Genomic DNA, 20,477 nt, shown 5'->3' on the forward strand with positions numbered 1-20,477 from the left:
TTCAGGCATTACACAAACATGATAGAGGAGATGCCCTTCACCCTCAACCACCTGATTAGTATGTATAGTCCTCGTCTCCTCCGCAGGGGCCTAATCAAACTTCACTGTCGAGCCCCGAGGTCCCTCTTTGCCTGCATCAAGGAGCTCGGGAACGAGGGATGGGCAAGCTGATTCGTCAGAGTGAGGACTTCTGACCTGATCCTGGCGGAAAAGATGCCATTTCTCGAGAGGTGGAACGCTGGGCGTAAGTAAATGTGTTGTCGGGTCTTCCTTCGCTTCTCTTTGACAATATTTCTCCAAGCATCTAACTCTATTTCTATTGCTTTTTTAGCCGTAGCAACCTACCCTGGTGATGTTTCGGACCTCCAAGATTGGGTCGGCCGCTTATACTCGATTTGCCCATATGACGAACGAGTATGGCGAGATTTATCCCGAGCCCGGTGGGAAGCCAAAGATCATGGTAAGCTCCGAACCTTGTTGCATCCGTATCCTTTGATGCAAATCGCTATTAGTAGCGTTCTTCATTCTTTGTGTTTAACTTCTGCATTTGTGTAGGTCTAGGGGAAGTCCCTTTGACGAAGGAGGCATCACCCATTGATGGGGACGCCCTAGTGCCTAGGGAGAAGAAGAGAAGGTAGGGGGTGGTCGGGCCGCCAGAGTTCAAGAAGGTTAAGGTGGAAGGATCCAAGGTCGACCCGGTAGCTCTGACCCCGGAGACGGCGGGAAACCCTCGAGTTGAAGGCGAGGGGGAAATTAGCTTCCCAACGGCACCCGAGAAGTGTATAGACGCAGCCGATCCTCGGGCCGTGGGGATGGGGGCTTCCGAACCGGAGCCTGATGCCGCTGCGGTCCATCTTTGTAGTGGGGAAGCAACAGATGGAGTATCGAGTACTACCCCCGAGTTGGCTGGCGGCCAGGATTCTCCCCGGGTCGAGGTGCCTTTGGTAGGTAGTTCGGAGGGGCCCAGCTCTGGGATCCAGGGTGAACAAGGGATGTAGACTTTGATTGATCTTGTCAACTCTGTGATCGTTATTGATTCTCCTCAGGGAGTGATCCTACCGCCTCATGGAGTGCAAGATGCCCCACGTGAAAAGCCCTCTAATACAGGGGCACCAGTAAAAGGCGGAGATGCGCTCGAGAGATTACCGACCGTTCTCGAGGGAATTCCTGAGGTTGATGCTTCATTCATTTTTGGCGAGATGGCAGACTTTGCGAGCGGGTAATTTTTGCTAACCCTGTCCGCCGCTCTAGGATACTCCGATCTTTGTTTTTCTAACTTGTCCTTTTTCGTGGCTTCAGGCCAAAGCGTTTTACAGCCAGGCTTTAACCCAATACCAGGATGAGGTTGATGTTCTAAACGTCAATACCACACAAGAGGGGGGTGATTTGTGCGGTACCCAATTTTCGCTCTAGAAGAACCTGGTTCTTCTAGGTGTTCTAACTACTACTGTTTGTGGAACAAAAGGTACATAAAATAAAGAACACAGAGATTTTTACATGGAAAACACCTGGCTCAAAGGTGAAAAAACCACGACCTACTACTTAGTAGGATTTTCCCAAACTTCCACTAAAATCACTGAGCCAAAACAACATTTACAAAGATTCTTTGTAAACTTAAGGATTAACTCTAATCCCGTTGTAGCACACAGCCTCAACTGTTGCAACAACTTCAAGTTAGCTTATAACTTGAACACTCAAAGTACCTAATACAATTACTTCTATGAAAGCTAAAAGTTACAACTTTAAACCACCTACTACAATTGAACTAGAATAAGAAAAATACAATGGAACTGGTTCTTCTATCTCGTTCAAGTAGCTTCAGGAGTGCACACTAATATCTCACATAAATTGCTTGCAAAATCGCCTTGCTCTTTTGCTTTCAATTTAGTTTAACTTCTGCTTTTGTTCAATACCTGTAAAAGAGATCAATCACTGTCATTTAATAGGTTAATAATCAGAGTTTGATTGGGACTCAATTGCTGATCTTCTATCGTAGTTGAGTCCTTGAAGATCCCAAACTCCAACACTATCTTTTATCCGGATTGTGTTCTCTTTATATAAGGAGACCTTCTCCCCTTATCCAATATGCAACCTTTTCAATCAGGTCACGAGATATTGTTGATGACTTATCTTCTTCATGCTCATCTCCTTCATGTGCATCTCACATGTTTAGATCAAGACTGTGCTTCACCAGATTGACCTGGTCCATGACTAAGTTTATTTGTCATTCTTCAAAACTTTACCTGTTCCTGGGCCAACAAATTCCCCCTTTTTGATGACGACAAACTCTGTGCTTTTTACTGATCAAAGAACCTGTAAGAACTCAGCTTAACCATTAACCCTAAACTTAGAAAATTTACTTATCATCAAGGACCAGGTTAATTAGGTTATAAATATCACTTATTTCAGAATAATGTATAAAGCACAATATCTCTTCCCCCTTTTGGCATCATCGAAAAGTTGCATACACAGTGTGAATTCTAGATTTTAATAAGTACTCATGGTCACTAGGGCAACTGCAAGTGAAAACATGGTGCAATTATCAATATCAACAAACATATTTAAACTATTAAGGTCTGAATCATCATAGAACAAGAGAAAACAGTTGTTGTCATTGATCATAATATGTTGCCATTAACAGTCCACAAAAAGAAAGAAAAACTTTCAAAACATTAGCAAAAACAGAAAAATCCCTAATCTGGGGTCACTGGGGTTCACTAGGGGTACTAGACAGGTTCAGAAGACAAGTGCTAGGAGACCTAAGGCTTGGAGGAACTAGAGGGTTGAGTTTGGAGAAGGTTCAGCATATTTTGAAGGATTCCACCACTCTTCTCCTTTTCTTTAGCTAGCTCAGTTCTAAGGTCATCCTTCTCAGTTTCCAATTCAGCCATACGAGTCTTGAGCCTAGCAATTTCAGCATCCTTATTTCCACATTCCTGAACCAAAGTCCTAACCTTGTTGTTGATGGGTGTCTTCAGAGATGAACCAGGTTCAACTGGGATGGCATTGACTGGATAGTCACAAGCCAGAAGAGTCTTAATGCCAAAATGTTCCTTACTTGATGCCATTTCCCATTTCTTCAAAGGCACGTTTAGCCTGTCTAGAACAGTGGTCAGTATGAAGCCATATGGAGTAGCATGAGCCTTGGAGCCATTGATGACCCTGTCTAGCAATTTTACAATGAGAGCAGGCCAGTTGATCTACTTTCCTCTCTCAAGGCACTCCATAAGAACTAGGTCCATGTAATTTACAATATGTCTTCTCTCTTGTTTGGGCAGTAGACACTTGTTGACAAACTCAAACAAAACCTTGTGCTCAGCCCTCATCTCACTTTTCTGCACAGCCTTGGCTTCATTCACATCCTCTGAATCACAGAACCTTTTGGTGATCTCAAGAGCAGTAGGTAGGGAGTCCAGGCATGGCCACCTTTGCCTAGTGTAGTCATCAAATCTTTCAGAGGGTATATCCAGAATTTCTCCCAGTTTCTCAGCATCAAATTGCACTGGGACTCCCTTCACCAAGCTACTGACAACCCCATCCTTAACAGCAGCATTAGCCATGAACTCAATTAGTTCATTTCTAGCTAGTCTCCCATTCATCTGAAGGACCATGTCCTTCCAACCTTGAGCAGCTAAAGAGTTAACCAACCTCATCATCCCTGCTTCCACCAGGTTCTTCAACAATCTACCTTTCAAAAAATTTCTCCTGCCAAAGATGACAAACTTGTCCTGTTCCTTCTCAGATTCCTCTTCTTCTTCTTCTTCTCCACTCCACTTTTCATCATCTGAAACTTTTGCTTGTTTAGCTTTCACTGCAGATATTGTCCTCTTGGCTAGTGAGGTTCAGCAGACACATGTATAGAAGAAGACTTTTGGAAGAAGTCTTGGACATTTTAGGTTTTGGCATAGGAACCTCCACTGTTGCACCCCTTTCTTGATGGACCAGTTCCATCTCCTCTTCCTCTACAACCTTAGAGGATTCTGCAACCTTTCCCTTTCCCTTCTCCATTTTCTTTTTCTTGCTTTCTTCTAGAGCCTTTTGTAAGTCAGCTTCACTTTGTTTTACCCTGCTTCTTGTGGCTCTTCCCATAGGCATTGAAGAGGCAGTAGGTTTTGGGGATGAAAATTTTCTTTTCTTGGATGGCTTGGGAACATTTGGGGCTTTTGGTAAGGTAGATTTGCGTTTCTTTGGGTCATAACTTGCCCCAATCTTTCTCAGTAGATTAGCTAGGGTCTCTTCAGTAGATAAAACGGGTTCATATCTCCTTTTGCTCAGATGAACCAACCCTTCAGTAGCCTCCCCAGACCCACTCCCCCCCTGACTTCATGCCACTCTCTTCTAACCTCTCTTGTGCAACCCCACATACAGTAAGAACTGTTCCCTCCCCATTTCCCCTCTCTTCACCACATGCACCCTCTCTCTCTTTTTCTTTTTCAGACTTTTTTTTACCTCCACTCCTACTCGTCTTAGCCAACTTAACATCCCTAATGGGTCCAACCAGAACAAACCTAGTTTCTAATTTTTCAATAACAGATGAACTTACCTCAATAGGGAATTCTTGAGTCTTCTCAGTGAGAAGACCCATGTCCATCTCCCTCAGTCGCGGATTGAAAAGATTCAGTCTCAGAGCTAGAATCATAATTTTGAGCTGGGCTTTCTTTCACTTGGCTAGCTTTCAACCTTTCGTTTAAAACCTTCCTCAGAGCCCCACATGCTACAGTTTTTTGGGCAAGCATTTTCTGCCTTCGAAACCTAGGTTTTGGAGATTCACTGGGTGGAGTAGTTGAGGATGAATTTGAGGGAGAAGGTGGAGGAGGGATTCCAGGATGATCTTGTGGGTTAGACATGGTTGTTGATTTCTTGAGAGAATTTGGGAATTTTGGAGAGGAGGGCAATTAGGATTGAAGATGAATTTTTGACGGTTTTAGAATTTTGAAGAGGGTTGGAGATGTGATGTGTATTTAAAGAGAATTAGACATTAATTAGGTAATGACAGCTTTTCAGGGGTCAAATAGAAGTCTAATCAAACTGAAATTCCAACATTTTAATGATAGATTTGGCTTCCCTAGATTTTTGGCAAAAATCACGGTTTTAGATTTCTAAATGGACGAAACTGGTTCAATGCTTCAACGGATAGAATTTTCAAGGAGTTTGGAGAGTATAGGACTTCTACTCATGATTGAATTATTAATCTTTCTAACTGTGTAAAGTTTTGAAAACATACCTGTGCTTTCATATGAACTCACATTGATGAACCAGGTTCTTCGTTTAGAATTCTCTAGAACATGCCTCAAATGCCATAATAGAAAAAACTTTGTAAGAGATTAGTGAGTCATATATATACATGTCACAGGAGTATACTAATTAAAGTATGAAACTGAGTAAGAATTAATCTAGATATTTACACAAAGTTAGAATATTCCTAGCCAAAAAAAAATTTCATTGTGTATGCTGAGCTGGACCTATTAGGTGATCTTAATCATCCCTAATTCCAACCTGTTTCTTTCAAAGTTTTCTCCACTCAGTGCTTTAGTGAAGATATCAACAATTTGCTTATCAGTAGCACAGAATTCTATGGAGATTAAACCTTTCTCAAAGTTATCTCTTAAGAAGTGGTGCCTAACATCTATGTGTTTAGTCCTCTTATGATGAACAGAGTTCTTTGTCATACTTATAGCACTAGTGTTATCACAGAATATAGGAATGCAACCAACTTCAATGCCAAAATCTACCAGCTGTTGTTTGATCCATAGCAATTGAGCACAACAAGAGGCAACATCATACTCAGCTTCAGCAGTGGATAAGGCCACTGAATTTTGCTTTTTAGTAGCCCATGACACAAGACATGAACCAAGAAAATGTGTCATACCTGAGGTGCTTTTCCTATCCACTAGGAAACCTGCATAATTAGCATCAACATATCCTACTAGATTGAAATTACTACCTTTGAGGTACCAAAGACACAGATCAGTGGTGCCTTTTAGATATCTTAGTATCCTCTTAATAGCAGTCAAGTGAGACTCCTTTGGATTTGCTTGAAAACGGGCACAAAGCCCTACACTGAAAACAATATCAGGTCTGCTGGTAGTAAGATACAAAAGTGAACCAATCATACCCCTATACAACTTTTGATCAACTGATGAACCAGGTTCATCAATGTCTAATTTAGTGGCAGTTGCAATGGGTGTGTCTATTTCTTTTGATTCTTCCATTTTAAACTTTTTGATAAGCTCTTTTGCATACTTCTGCTGATGGATCATGGTTCCATTAGGACTTTGTTTGATCTGCAAGCCTAAGAAGAAGTTAAGCTCACCCATCATACTCATTTCAAACTCACTCCCCATTAATTTTGCAAAGTCCTTACTTAGCTTATCAGTGGTGGCCCCAAAGATTATGTCATCAACATATATTTGTACCATAAGGAGATCCTTACCTTTTTCCCTTAAGAATAAAGTACTGTCAATTTTACCTCTTTTGCAACCATGCTCTAGTAGAAATTTGGATAGTCGTTCATACCACGCTCTTGGGGCCTACTTGAGTCCATAGAGAGCCTTGTCTAACTTGTACACATGCTCAGGACATTCTTTGCTCTCAAACCCTGGAGGTTATTTTACAAACACTTCTTCTTTCAGGTAACCATTCAGGAAGGCACTTGTGACATCCTTCTGATGAAGAGTGAATTCCATGCGTGTTGCAAAGGCTATGAGGAGTCTTATTGCCTATAGTCTTGCAACTGGAGCAAAAGTCTCATCATAATCTATGCCTTCCTCTTGGTTGTAACCTTGGACCACCAGTCTTGCCTTGTTTCTTGTAACGGTTCCATCTTCATCAAGTTTATTTTTGAAGACCCATTTTGTGCCAATAACTGATCTGTCCTTGGGTCTTGGAACTAGATGTCAAACTTGACTTCTCTAGAACTGATTGAGTTCATCTTGCATTGCATTCACCCAATCTGCATCCTGCAAAGCCTCAACAATATTTTTAGGCTCAATAAGAGATAAAAAGGCATTAAAAGCACACTGATTCTTTAATTGTTATCTAGTTTTGACTCCAGATGTTGGATCAGTGATAATGTTCTCAATAAGATGAGAAATTTGATACTTGTGAGGTTTCACAACCAATTGATTTCTGCTAGATGTTTCTCCCATGTTCTGTTACTGAGGAACATGGTCATAAACAAGTTCTTTTAGGGGATTTATTTCAATTCCTCCTTAATTAGTTCCCCCTGTCAGGTTGCCCTGGATGGAAGGACCTGTTCCTTCTTTTGGTGCCACTTTGACTTGTGCTGAGGCTTCAGTCAGATCCTTTACCAATCCAATGACTTCATATTCGTGTTCCTGTCTTTCAGAAAGAATGTTAGTTTCATCAAATACTACATGTACACTTTCTTCTACAGAGAAAGTTCTTTTATTGAACACTTTTTATGCTTTGCTATGTGAAGAATATCTCAAGAATACTCCCTTATTACTTCTGAGATCAAACTTACCTAGAGAGTCTTTTCCATTATTGTGCACAAAGCACTTGAAACCAAATGCCCTAAGATGGGATATATTTTGTTTTCTCCCTTTAAGTAACTCATATGGAGTCTTCTCTATAAGAGGTTTAGTCATGCATCTATTGATAATATAACATGCAGTGTTTACAGCCTCTGCCCAGAAGCTATAGGGCAGTTTACTAGAAAGAAGCATAGTCCTAGCCATGTCTTCAAGAGTCCTATTCTTTCTTTCAACTACTCCATTTTGTTGAGGTGTCCTAGGGGCAAAGAAGTTATGATCTATACCATTTTCATCACAAAATTTAGCAAACTTAGCATTCTCAAATTCAGTTTCGTGATCATACCTAATTGATGCAAGTTGATTTCCTAATTATTTATGAGTTTTTCGAACAAAGGCAGTAAACATGTCAAATGTTTCATCTTTAGATGTTAGAAATAGTACCCAGGTAAATCTAGAATAGTCATCAACAAGTACCATTACATACTTCTTTCCACCTCTGCTCATGGTTCTCATTGGACCACATAGATCCATATGGACTAGTTCCAACGACTTGGTTGTGCTTACCATTTTCTTGCTTTTAAAAGATGATCTTACCTACTTCCCTCTTGCACAAGCCTCACAAACTTTGTCTTCCTTGAACTTGATGTTAGGTAACCCTATCACCAAGTCCTTAGAGACCAATTTGTTTAGCTGATTCAGACTGGCATGACCAAGTCTTTTGTGCGACAAGAGGGGATCATTATCCAGCACACTTAGGCAGGTTAGTTTATTTTCTGAGAGAGTGGACAAATCTACAATGTAAATATTGTTAACTCTTTTTCCCTGCAAAACAATCTTGTCAGTGGTAAGATTAATCACAAAACATTTAGTAGAGGTGAATGCTACAAGGTTATCTCTGTCACACAGTTGTGACACACTGATAAGGCTGTATTTCAAGCCATCTATCAAGTAGACATTCTCAATAGAGTGAGAGTCTGTCTTACCTACCTTTCCAACCCCAATGATCTCACCTTTCTTCCCATTTTCAAAGGAAACATTGCCTCTCTTTAAGTCATTAAGTGAAAGGAACTGGTTCTTACTTCCAGTCATATGTTTTAAGCAGCCACTATCCATGTACCATATTTGGCTGCTTCCCTTCACTTGGACCTGCAAAAAGAAATCAGAGGTTAGTCTTAGAAACCCAAACTAGTTTGGGTCCCTTTCTATGGGCAAAGGGATAAATCAGATTCCTTCTAGCCCACCTAGGCAGCCTATTTTTTCTTGAACAAAAGTTTTGTTCTTTTGACTAGCCTTTTCTTTTGCATTACATTCATTTTTGTAATGGCTAGTCATGCCACAACGTGTGCAAATTTTGTTTTCAGGAAGAGTGAGGTACTTGATTTTAGGATCCCGCTTAGGTGATTGAGTCCCATAACCAAGTCCTCTTTTGTTGCTACTGTGATGTTCTTGTAGCCAGGACAGTGCATCAGAAGCCTTGTTCCATTTGTAAGTTCTATCTAGTTCATGTTTTACTTTCCCTAGATCTTCTTTTAGTACTCTAATTTGCTCATCTTTCCTGTATGGCTCATCCTTCATTTTTCCTAAGTTTTCTTCTAGGGTGAGATGAGTGTGATCAGCTTTCTTCTTTCCTGTTCCTAGTTTCAGTTTTAAGTTCTCAGACCTAAGTTCTAGGACACTAGTGTCAAGTTCAAGAACCTGGTTCTTCAACTCAGTATTTTCACTTTCACTCTTATTAGCCCTAGACTCTAGATTTTTGCACTTGGATTTTAGGATCATACATTCCCTAGACAACTCTTCCTTTTCATTGTTAATTATCTCAAACTCATCAATGAAATCCTGCAATAACTCAGACAATCTTTCTTTAGACAAGAATTTAATCTTGTCTTTGAGATGAAGAATACTTACCTTTTGTTCATCATCTGATTCTCCTATGGCCATAAGAGCTTGTTCATCTCCAGCTTCATCTTCTGAGTCCTCATCTAATGTTTCTCCCCAGGCAGCAACCATAGCCTTTGTTGATCCTTTGTTCCTTTTTGGTTGAACTTGTTCCTTCTTCCTGCTCCTTCGTTCAGCCCTTTCCTTCTTTCACTCAATTTTCCATTGAGGGCAGTTCTTAATCATGTGATCAGTCTTACCACACTTGTAGCAGCCCTCATTGGTCTATTTCTCAGGAGCCCTTGGTTTGTTGAAGGTTGTACCTCTTGAAGAACCCTTTCCTCTCATCAAGTAATTTTTGAAATTTCTAGTGATCATAGACATTTCATCATCCTCCAGATATGAACCTTTAGCAATTCTGAGAGCCAGACTTCTTTCCTTCTTGGGTGCATCCATTTTTATAGTCTGCCTTCTTAGTTCATAGGCAGTAAGGTTTCCTATTAGTTCATCCACCTTGAGGGTAGTAATGTTCTTTGATTCTTGAATAGCAGTGATTTTGCTTTCCCAAGAGACTGGTAGAACCCTGGTCAAAATCTTCTCAACTTTGTCTTCTTCGAGAATAATCGTTCCAAGAGATTTAAGTTCATTTATCAGTGTGGTGAACCTTGTATACATCTTTTGGATGGTTTCTCCTTCCTTCATGGTGAAGTTCTCGTACTGGGAGTACAGTAGTGTTCTTCTGTACCTCTTCACTTGAGGTGTTCCTTCATGATCCACTTGCAAAGTCTTCCAGATTTCCTTAGCAGTAGTACAAGTTTGAATTCTACTGTACTCATCTGGACCTAGTCCACACACAAGCCATTTCTTGGTTTGGCATTTTTCTCCCACTTCTTCAGGTTTTCAGCAGTGCAGTCAACCCTTGTCTTAGGCACATCCACTCCTTTAGCATTCTTCTTTGTAGTTGCTAGAGGACCATCAGTGCCTATGTCCTAGAGCTCATAGTCTTCTCCTATGATATGATCCCTCATCCTGTTCTTCCACCAAGAATAGTACTTACCATTGAAAAGTGGAGGCCTAGCAGTGGATTGCCCTTCCCAGTTCCCAGGTGGTGCACTCATGTTGATCTTTTCCTAAGGTGTTAGCCTCTTCAAGGATAACCATCTCTGATACCAATTGATGTTCTAAACGTCAATACCACACAAGAGGGGGGGTGATTTGTGTGGTACCCAATTTTCGCTCTAGAAGAACCAGATTCTTCTAGGTGTTCTAACTACTACTGTTTGCGGAATAAAAGGTTCATAAAAAAAAGAAGACAGAGATTTTTATGTGGAAAACACCTGGCTCAAAGGTGAAAAAACCACGACCTACTACTCAGTAGGATTTTCCCAAACTTCCACTAAAATAACTGAGCCAAAACAATATTTACAAAGATTCTTTGTAAACCTAAGGATTAACTCTAATCCCGTTGTAGCACACAGCCTCAACTGTTGCGACAACTTCAAGTTAGCTTATAACTTGAACACTCAAAGTACCTAATACAATTGCTTCTATGAAAGCTAAAAGGTACAACTTTAAACCACCTACTGCAATTGAACTAGAATAAGAAAAACACAATGGAACTGGTTCTTCTATCTCGTTCAAGTAGTTTCAGGAGTGCACACTCAAATCTCACATAAATTGCTTGCAAAATCGCCTTGCTCTTTTGCTTTCAATTTAGTTTAACTTCTGCGTTTGTTCAATACCTGTAAAAGATATCAATCACTGTCATTTAATAGGTTAGTAATAAGAGTTTGATTGGGACTCAATTGCTGATCTTCTATCGTAGTTAAGTCCTTGAAGATCTCAAACTTCAACACTATCTTTTATCTGGATTGTGTTCTCTTCATATAAGGAGACATTCTCCCTTTATCCAATATGCAACCTTGTCGATCAGATCACGATATATTGTTGATGACTTATCTTCTTCACGCTCATCTCCTTCACGTGCATCTCACATGTTTAGATCAAGATTGTGCTTCACCAGATGGACCTGGTCCATGACTGAGTTCATTTGTCATTCTTCAAAACTTTACCTGTTCTTGGGCCAACAGAGGTGAACCGTCATGAGCATGAGAAAACCTATCTTACCGAGCAGGTTATTCATTTCCCATTTACTATTATCTGAATCTTTGTGAGATTCTAGTGTTTTTAATATCTCGGACTTGATTTGTGTAGTTTGAGAAGGAAAATGCCCTGCTGAGAGAGGAGCTTCGAGCCATAGATGTTGAAATTTCTGAGCTCAGTCAGTGTATAAGGGAAATAACTTCCGAGAGGGACACCTTTCAGGGGAAGGTAACCTCAGTCGAGCATCAGCTCCAGGATGCGAACGAGGACAGTGACAAGTACAAAGGTCTCTATTCCGAGTTGGTAGCTGCACTATCTTAGATCAAACCCGAAGTCGAGGCGCTTGTATCCTCGCATGGGAATAAAGCTATTGTCACAAGTGTTCGTGTTGAGAGGGCGTCTGAGGAGGCTAGCCCAAATTTACCTCGAGCTGCGGATCGTGCTTGGCCAGATTCTCGAAAGAAGACTATTGGAGGTATGCCGGATGACAGCTCGGGTGATGCTAAAAATGAGGGTAGATCCCTGAAAATGGAAGATACCGTTGGGGGACGCGTAGCTATTGGGGTGCAACCATTAGGGGAGCCATTGAGAATATAGGCTCGACAATGGATTATGATCCTATCGATTTTCCTGTTTGTGTATAGTACTTTCATACTGCCATATGTATATATTAAACCCTGTGGCTTTGCTTCTTGCACTCCCCTTTTTGTCTGAAATTTGGCCGGGTGATCCTGTTTTTAGAGTTTGGCAAGAATCCTTAGATTCGTGATACGACCCTAGGGCTCATTAGGTAGGAGCCTGGTCGATGCGACCTTTAGTATAAGCTGGAGTTAGAGCTCTTATGCTTTTGCTCAACTGTTTTGGGTTTAGTCTCCGAGTCGGGCTTTGACTCGAGCTCATTCGACCCTCAAGCTTCTGTGTTTGCATGGGCGGGCGACAATGGTTCTTACGCTTTGCCCTTGGGCATTTGTATTTTAACTATTTTGGGTTCAGTCTCCGAGTCGGGTTTCGACTCGAGCACAATTGACCCTCAAGTTTTGTATTTGCGTGGGCTTGCGACAACGGCTATTACGCCTTGGGTCGAAGCGAACTTTTACATGTATGGCCCCGAGGCTCATTAAGCTGGCAACAATGGCTCTTACACTTTGCCCTTAGGCATGTATAGTTAACTATTTTGGGTCCAATATCTGAATCGGGTTACGACTCGAGCTCATTTTGACCCTCAAGTTTCCAAACTTTAAGCTAGCGATAATGGATCTTACGCTTTTGGTCATTGCGACCTTTTAGTGTGTGTGGCCCTGGGGCTCATTAGGCTGGCGATAGTGGCTCTTACGCTTTGCCCTTAGGTATATGTAGGCTTTGTTTTCCTCTCGTTAAGGACTTTTTGAAATGATTTTGCTTGACCCATCGTCGGTTCGGGAAGAAACTCGATTTCAAGTCATTTGCGGCGATGTTCGAGCACCTCGGAAGGTTTGGCTCATAGTCTGAGTAGCTCAAAGCCTTGTGATTTGGAGCTGACATGGTCGAAGCTCTTTTGCCTGTCGAGGGTAGCCTGTTTAACCGGTTCTTTTCAAAGTAGATTCGAAGTAATGGCCTATGATTTTGCAGCGACGGTCAGGCATCCCCGAGTCGCGTTAATTTGGCTGGTATAACCATATGACCGTAGTCATTTGTGTTTGGCCGGAGCCATTTTTTGGTCCTGAGTGTAGTGGTTTAGGCGTCTATACCGAGGGTATGCCCTTTCAGGGAGTCTTACAAATGCGATATATATAGCCTAAACTTTGGGGTTGAGTTTATGCCTATAGTAAGGTCTTATAAAATTTTCATGCCTTTTGAGGTCTTACAGTTTTGTTGATACTTGGTACAAGTATGATTCATGCCTTGCTTGAGGTCTTACAACTTGTGTTGTTGATACTCGGTACGAGTATGATTCATGCCTTGCTTGAGGTCTTACAGTTTGTGCTGTTGATACTCGGTACGAGTATGATTCATGTCTTGTTTGAGGTCTTACAGTTTTTGTTGTTGATACTTGGTACGAGTTTTACGAGACCGAGCCTGCCCGCTCGGGTTCTTATGGCCTCAGGTTTTTTAACGAACGGTGATTGGTGACAGTCTCCGAGTCATCGAGTTTGCTTTGGCTTGGGAGACACTCCTCATGAGCTCGGAATGCCTCATTGAAGGCTTATGATTTCGAAGATTCCGACCCTGAGGTCATGCAGGTGCCGAGTTATTGACGCCAGTCTCCGAGTACTCGGGGTGCATTTGGTGGAGGAATCTTTGTTGAGAAAATATTGAGTTTCCTTTGGAGTATGAGGTTCTTTGGCAAAGACATTCTCTGATTGCTTGGCACAAGTACATGTCGTTTTGTTGCCATGGGTCCGGCTGATACAAGCATGGTTTATTCGACCGTTTGGCCCGATACATCATTTTCCTATTGGAATCCTGCTTGGCGCTCCTTGGTTCTTCTGAGTGGGTGACCTTTCAAGGGGTGCCCTCTAGTGTTCGGGGTTGATTGTAAAGGAAGCCATGAACGCTTGTTGTATTCCCCTTATATAGCATGTAAGTGTTGCCTCGTTAAAAACCTTGCCGTTAAAACCCTCTTTGGGACAAAATACGGTCGAAGGAAAAGAGTGCAACGCTTGCTCGAGGGTATTTACAGAATTTTTTAATCGGAGCCCTAGCAGTAGTACCGTTTTAGCATCGATATATTCCAGTTGCTCGGAAGCTATTCGCCCTCCATGGTGCCGAGCTTATAAGATCCCTTGCCGACTACTCCGAGGACATGGTATGGTCCTTCCCAGTTCTATCCCAGCTTCCCTTCATTAGGGTCTCGGGTGTTGAGAGTGACCTTCCTTAGGACTAAGTCCCCGATCCCGAAATACTGGAGATTTGTTCTCCTGATATAATATCTTTCGATTCTCTGCTTCAGGGTGGCCATCCGGATCAACGAGGTTTCTCATTTTTCATCCAGTAGTTCGAGGGACGTTGTCATGGCCTTATTGTTTGAGCCCTCATTAGTATGCTGGAATCTGGCGCTCGGCTCCCTGACTTCCATTGGTTACAAAGCCTCGACATCGTATACTAGAGAGAAAGGTGTTTCCCCGATGCTTGATTTTGAAGTTGTTCGATATGCCCATAGCACTTCGGGCAGCGTTTCTCTCCATTTTCCCTTGGCGCTCTCCAACTTCTTTTTTAAGTTCTGAATGATGGTTTTATTTGTGTATTCGGCCTGGCCGTTTGCACATGGATGGTAAGGCATCGATATGATTCTCTTGATTTTGTGATCTTCAAGGAACTGTGTTACCTTGCTCCCGATGAACTTCCTCCCTTTATCGCACGTTATTTCAGATGGGATTCCGAATCGGCATATGATGTGATCCTATATGAAGTTGATGACTTCCTTTTCTCTTATTTTTTTGAGGGCTTGCGCTTCTACCCATTTTGAAAAGTAGTCAGTCATAAATAAAATGAATCTAGCTTTACCTGGTGCCGTCGACAAAGGGCCGACAATGTCCATTCCTTATTTCATGAATGGCCATGCTGATAAAATGGAATGTAGTTGCTCGTCGGGCTGGTGAATCATGAGAGAGAATCTCTGGCATTTGTCACACTTTCGGACGAATTCTTTGGTGTCTTTTTCCATGCTGCCCCAATAGTAGCCTGCTTTGATCACCTTCCAGACTAAGGAGTCGACGCCGAAATAGTTTCCACAAGTACCCTCATGAATTTCTCGGAGTACATAATCTGTGTTACCTGGCCCTAGGCATACCGCTAGGGGGCCATCGAAAGTTCTCATGTACAGAGTCTCATTTTCGTCGAGCGAGAATTGGGTATTTGAAATGTTGCCACCTAACGATTTTTAAGGTGCGTTAGGGCACCTAGAGCGATTAACTCTTAGGTTGGTTTGCATTACCAAAGATTAGGGTAAGGGCTCGAAATAACCTTGAGGGGAAGGTGTTAGACACCCCTCTTGGTCCACAACTATGGGTCCCGGCCAAACTTATGTTTACAAATTAGTCCATACAAATAGTTGAATCAAATAAGTTGTAAAGCTCATTGAACAAGTCAAGTAGTGAAATAAAGGTTTGAACAAATTATATAAAACAAAGTTTCAAATAAGGAGAGGATCTAGGGTAAGGAGGGGTCCTAGGCTGTTTATCCTATAGGATCACCCAACGCAATGTCCGGTAAACACTCCTTAATGAGGGGCTACACGTAACATTAATGCGTATTCATCATATCACATGTCTACCCTTCCCATCCCCTTATTGGTCATGTAAAGCGAGTGTTTGGTCACTGATTCCTATTGCATGCTGCTACCCGTCCCTTCTTAATAGTCCCAGGGGGAGTTAGGACCTCTACCTATAGGTGGTTCTAGACGTACCCCCTAAGGTTTTAAAGGCAAAAACTAAGGCGACAGTCAAAAAGCATCTAGGACTTTCACATAATGGGATCAAGTAAAGGCTAATAGTTCGTACTCAAACAAACATACAGGCAGCACGACTCAGACACAAATAAGGTCTTTATTAATCAAAGTCCTTAGGCAAGATTTTTAAGTGATTATGCAAAAATAGACCACTTTTAGATCCAGAAGTTATAACCTAGTAGTTGCTTAGGGCCACTTCTTTAAAAGCTTATTAAAAACGGAAACGTTGAATGACAGAAACAACTTCAGAGAAATGCAGGCTTTGAAAATGCCCTAAGGCTTGCCTATATGCAGTACTGTGTCTATGTTAATGCAGAAAAAATGAGTTTTCAAAATAGACCCTTTTAATACCTATAGGCAGGATATCTAATAAGACTAAAGCCATTTTGAAGGAACTAGTTTCAGGAATGTTGACACTTATTAAGACTAGTTTTAAAAAGCAAATTAGGTGAAATGAAATTGATCTATTGGGCTAATTAGAATTACCAGACAGAATTGCGAGTATAGATCCCTATAGACAGGATATCAGGCGTATTACTGTTTTTAGCCAATTTGCAGCAACATATGAAAGTCTTATTAAAGCTGAATCGGAATTAGGTCCTATAGGCATGGTATCTATACTCGAATTGATTTAAAACATGATGGCTTGGAACCTAGAAACATGGTTTCTAACATGATAAATGCAGAATTTATGAACATGGTTTCTATCTGATGCAAACGATGTTAAAAGTGAAGTCCTTATAGGCATGGTCTCTATTTGATACAGAGGAAACTAGAAGTAGAATCCTATGGGCATGATTCTCTATTATGATGCAAATGAAATTAGAAGTAAAACCCTATAGGCATGATTCTATTATGCAAAAGCAACCAGATTTAACAAGAATAAAACCATATGGACACGTTTTCTAGTGAGTATAACAGGCAGATTTGAAATAATCCTAAGAGAACGATTTCTACCCATGTTACCCCATAAAGTATACATCTACCCACCCTTTTACTAAATACCCCAAATATATGTTTACAAATTATTACAGGCCAATAAATGAATTACATAAGCGAAATGGAAAATCAAGAAGCTATTCTATAGAGAGCCTGCAATTAGGCCCAAGTTTCCCAAAGCTCCAATGGTCTTTCAAACCTTATTTCCATAGACAAATTAGAGTCTAGGTGCATCAAAGTTCCCTAAGGGTTTTAAGGACCCCGGACAATGCTTACACCTAGACTTAGTAGCCAAGCATTGGACCAATGCAGTGGAAAGGCCAACCTCAGTATGCCAGAGTTCAGAGGGCTCTCAAGAGGATCCCAAGGTAGTACACAGACTAGAGGGGGCAGAACTTATTAACTAAGAGTGAAGTGAAAGTGCAGGACACAAGTTGAAAGAAGTTTATTAAAAATTGTAAAAGTTTGTTTGAAAGCAATTAGTAGGGTAATAGAGATTGTTGAAAGGGAAAGGGCTTGGGTACACAGGCATTTGAGTGTAAACATATAACCCTGGCAAAGGGTATTTAGATTGGTTTGGACATGCTCAACAATAATTGAAACTTGCATAATCACAAACTAATCAGGGAGAATATAAACACATAGGGGGATAAGGATTTGGGACTCATAAGAATAGTAAGCATACAGTAGATAAAAACAATTATCTAGGCATGCTTGAATCACACAAGAGAACACATGAATTTAAAGGGAGGGGAGTCATACTAGCATACCTAACTACAGACCTCACAACAGAACCACAAATAAAAGCAGGCTAGAAATAAAAGAAACTGAAACAAGAAGAGAAACATGTTGTTGTTGAGGCTTTTAAATTAAACTAGGACATACTAGTGAAGATAGAAGTAAGCAGAATGAAAGAACCAAAGAACACAGTTGATTAGTCTTGGCTTGCAGCCGGCTAATAGTAGCAAAATAGCACAAGAGAGAGGGAGAGCAGAGATTTTCTAGTAAGAGAGGTAGTTTTGAAAACCAAGTGTTCGTGTCTTTTTTGTGAAAGACTTATAGAATTTATAGTTGAAAGTAGGTAGTAGAATAAGGTAAAAATCATAGTAGTACATTTAAGAACTCAGAATCAATCCATTAGAGAATCAAGGAAGTACTTCCTTAAGTTAAGGGAATCAAGGTCAAATGGGAAGATTTAATACCATATAAGGGAGGAAGAAGAATCAGTGCATAATTAAATAAGGAAGGAGCCAGGGTTCAGTAGGCATAAAGTAGTCAATTAGGACTAAATTCAGAAAGACCTAATTAAGGAAACACTAAGTAAAACAAAGTACCATAGTAAATAAGGTAATGAAATCAGTTAATTCAACTAGACGAGTAGGATTCTAGGGTTTTAAAGGAAAATCTTTCAATTACCAACAATTAAGGAAAATCAGAATCAATCACGGGGAGTCATGATTCTGCATACTTCAACATATAAATAGAGACGAATGAACAGAAGTAGCAAACAAACAAGGTCAATTATATAGGCAGAAAGATACAAGAGATGAGCAAACATAATCATATAGAGGCGATATAAGCAGGCTAAAGATTCAGCAAAACATATTCGAAGCATGGTGACCACGAGAGATTAACAAGAACCAGGTAAACAGGCTAACACAAAAACGAAGTGAAGAGAATCATGCTAACACACATAGAAACAAAGTAGAAAAAACCATGAAAACACACAGAAACAAGGTAGAGAAAACTATGCTAACACACAGAAACAAGTAAAGAAAATCATGCTAACACACAGAAACAAGGTAGAGAAAATAATGCTAACACACAGAAATAAGTAAAGGAAATCATGCTAACACACAGAAACAAGTAAAGAGAATCATGCTAACATACAGAAACAAGTAAAGAAAAATCTTTAGAAATTAGGGCTTTTAACAGAGTTGAGTTAAAAAGCAGTAGGAACATAGAATCAGTCAAAATAAATAACGGAAGAAGGTTTAATCATAAAAAAATTGGTCGAAGCAGGTATAGAAAGAACTTCGAGAAACCCTAGGTTTCCAAAGAAAGTAAAAACGGTTTAGAGTAGAAGATCTTTCAGAAGAAAGCTAGTGAATAAGCAAATCATAGGAGGAAATAGGCTTAAAGCATGAAAATAAAATAGATCTGAGAGATCCAGAAGAGAGTTAGGGGTTTCAGAAGTAAACCTAGGTAGAAATCGAAAGAACTTGTTGTAACTTCACAAATCGCAACACACATGGTGAGATTTTGCCCAAAATCACACCAGAGAAGCCTTGAACAACAGAATCAGAAACCCTAGGTCCAAATCGACATGGCCCAGGACCCTTGAGGGACTTAGAGATGATGAGCAAGGCGGCGGACTGACCATTGGAGGCTTGGGATTTGAGAGATAGTCGCTGGAGATGACCGGAGAAGGAGGTGAGTGGAGGAGTCTAGGGTTAGGTTTGAGAGAAGAGTGGAGATGAGAGAGCATCTGCAGGCGACGAATTGGAGAAATGATTAGGGTTAGGGGGGTTGGTTAGAATTAAAAAAGGAAGGGAATTGTTTGGACCGTTGATCTAGGAGATCAACGGTCAGGATTCAAATGGGTAGGTTGGTTTCGGGTTTGGGTAAGGGTTAATAGGGTATGGGTCGGGTTATTAATTGTAAAATTGGGCTGGGAATTGGGGTCCGATTTAGCTATAATTGAAAGCCAAAATTGGCTATGATTTAAATAGCTAGTTTCTCCCTATTTTTATTTTAACAAATAATAAGTAATTTTTGGAAAATAATTTAAGGTGCCAAAATGTTTTAAAATACATAATTGACATTTTAAAAATATGGGAACCAATTTATGCATATAAAATATAATTATACCTTAAAATGGGCTAACATTGCAATTATATGCAATTTAGCTTAAAAAAATACTAAATGTGATTGTAAAAATACATAAAAATCACATTAGCCATATTTTGGCATAGATATAGAAATAAAATAAATGAATTATCAAAAAAATAATTTAGGAAATAATTATTGGGGAAAGGGAGAAAAATAAATCAATTTAAGCCCTTAAAATTATGGAAAAAATAATAAAAACCTTGTGCATGCTTATATATGCATATATATGCTATTTTGATGTTATTTTGCATACTTAAAATATATAGGGAAAAATTGAGTATCAACAGCTGCTTTGGTTCGCAGGGCCCTTGATTCTTTTGGATCTGCGGGCAACTTCATGTCCTTTAAATAATCAATATACTTATTCCTCCAATCCCATGATAGGCTGGTGGAATTAATCTCTGTGTGAACTTCCTCGACCACTGATTTAAACAATTGGACAACAGCCCCAGGGAGTAGGTCCTCTTCTTCAACAGAAGATCCCAGATTCGTAAGGGCATCGGCCTTGTTGTTCTGCTCTCGAGGTACATGGACTAAGGTCCATTCTTTGAAGCGGCGCAGTGTGACTTGGAGTTTGTCCAAGTATATGTGTATCCTATCTTCTCGAGCTTCGTAGCTCCAATTCACCCGGATTACTACGAGGAGTGAATCACATTTCGCCTCGACGGTCTCGACTCCAAAGCTTTTGGCCAGTTCTAAACCTGCAATCATAGCGTTGTACTCAGCTTCATTGTTAGTTAATTTTG

This window comes from Nicotiana tabacum, chromosome 6 (assembly GCF_000715075.1).
Source record: "Nicotiana tabacum cultivar K326 chromosome 6, ASM71507v2, whole genome shotgun sequence".
In the NCBI taxonomy this organism is placed as follows: Eukaryota; Viridiplantae; Streptophyta; class Magnoliopsida; order Solanales; family Solanaceae; genus Nicotiana; species Nicotiana tabacum.